Raw genomic sequence first — 2,203 nt, forward strand, 5'->3', positions numbered from 1 at the left:
TAAAATAGTACTTGTTGATATTAAAAGCACAGCTGATTTTCATATTTCATTAACAAAAATTGAAAAGACTAATAAATTCATAAATAGTTGTACCGTATTGTATCGATAAAGAATTAAAATCTAAGGAACATATGCATTTAGAAGTAATTAAAAAAATTAAATATTTCAAGTTTGACGTAAGAATTCTACAATTGTAGGTTGTTTCGTGAATTTGCAGTCTCTTAGTGATAATATAACGCTTGAATTGACGAAGATTTTGTCCAAACTTTCAGCAATAGGCAATTCAATAACTTTCCCTTGAAGGCTTTCTAAGAGCTTATCAGTTGACTCTTCATCTCACCTCAAGTAGCAATATGTTGAGGCTCTACCTCAACACTTTATACATAATATATGTCTTATGAAATATTATTACACAATATTTGAGTATGACTATCATAAAGGTAATTTTACAAAGATTGTACCGCTATAATCAATGTGAATGTTGTTACAGGTAAAATGATGTTATAGAAAAGCAAAATATAACATGAAAATTTGGTTTTGGAGAAAATTAGATTGTTATAGTGAAATATTATTATAAGAAATGGTAATTATAGAGAGGTTTGACTGTATGTTGTATGGGGAGGTTGACAACTTCGTAGTGACCTTCCTACAAGTAGCAATGTTAACAGCGAATCACCTAAATTCCGGAACCAATTTATGAAATTTAATTGATTGCAAATGTATTTGAAAGTAATAAAGACTAAAGGAATCTTTTGATCTGTCTTCTCACTACATTTGATTTTAGTACAACTTAGATTTAGGCCAACAATCCTTTTCTCTTAATATTTTGGTCTGTGTATAATCTAGCTATTAACTTCCTTCCCTTATATGCGGAGTGATAATGTTTAAATAGCTACATTTATGATTGAGATTAAGACATTGAAAATAAAGGAAAACATCACTAATTGCCCGCTCAACCCAAACTAATTATCTATTCATGCCCCCTCCTAGACTATTTTTGCTTCTATCCAGTCCAGCCCAAACTAATTACCGCCCAAACTAATTACCTGATGTGCCCCCCTTGACCAAACCCCTTCCTCGATGATATTATCGCAGTATGTTTATAGATCATGATAGTATCATGAAGGATTAAGAGAAGGACTGAAGCAATCCTCCATGATGCCGTCTCAATATATTTATATGGTCCTGAGGAGTGACTCATTGAAGGACTGAAGCAGTCCTCCGTGATACCATCACAGTATATGTATATAAGACGATGGTATCATAGAGATTTTTTTTCCGAGAAAATTGTATCATTTTTAATAAATGAACATGATCATTCAAAATACCGTCTCAGTATATTTATATATCATAACAGTATCAAGGAGGACTAAGAGAAGGACTGAGGCATCTTCCATGATACCATCTCAGTATATTTATATACCATAATGGTATCATGGAAGACTAAGAGAATGACTGAAGCATCTTCTATGATACCATCTTAGTATATTTTATATATCATGTTGGTATCATAATTGAAGGGCATTTCGGATAAATACTTTTGATTTTTTTTTAAATTACAAAAGTAATGGAGATATGGGCGAGTAATTTTTTGGTTTAAGGGGGCATGTGTGATCTTTTCCCAAAAATAAATAACAGTGCGAAACTAAAGATTGCTAAGAATTCTTTGGACCATGTGATTTTAATAAGGCATTCTAAATCAGTGCAAAAGCCCCAATCAAGTGGAACTTAGCGTGTGCATACATAGAATAATAATATTTCACAACTAGCAAGATTTAATTGCACGTCACATTTAATAGATTATCTATATTTCAGATTTGCAAAAGTCATGGGTCTTAACTAAACACTTTCAAACATTTACATCCCAAGCAATTGACCAGATAAATTAACTTTATTTTATTTATTTTTGACTTTTTATTTTGGTTTGCCGTTTTCTAAAGCAAAACCTTGTGTGGCTGGTAATACCAACATGTTTAACTTTAAATTAGATAAATCCAAAGCAGAGAGTTCAGAAGCTTCATTATAAAATTAAACTTGTATATACGGTAACAGTTTAAAGATTTTTTGTAATATAAGTTAATTAAAACCCAATTATAGGTAATCTTCTATGATAACCATGAATTTATTACCTGCAAACCATAGTAATTAAGTGACTATTTACTATTTACCCCGGATTGTGAGCAACAATTAAATTTGTAAATTG

Source organism: Lycium ferocissimum, chromosome 2 (genome assembly GCF_029784015.1).
Source record: "Lycium ferocissimum isolate CSIRO_LF1 chromosome 2, AGI_CSIRO_Lferr_CH_V1, whole genome shotgun sequence".
Taxonomy (NCBI): Eukaryota; Viridiplantae; Streptophyta; class Magnoliopsida; order Solanales; family Solanaceae; genus Lycium; species Lycium ferocissimum.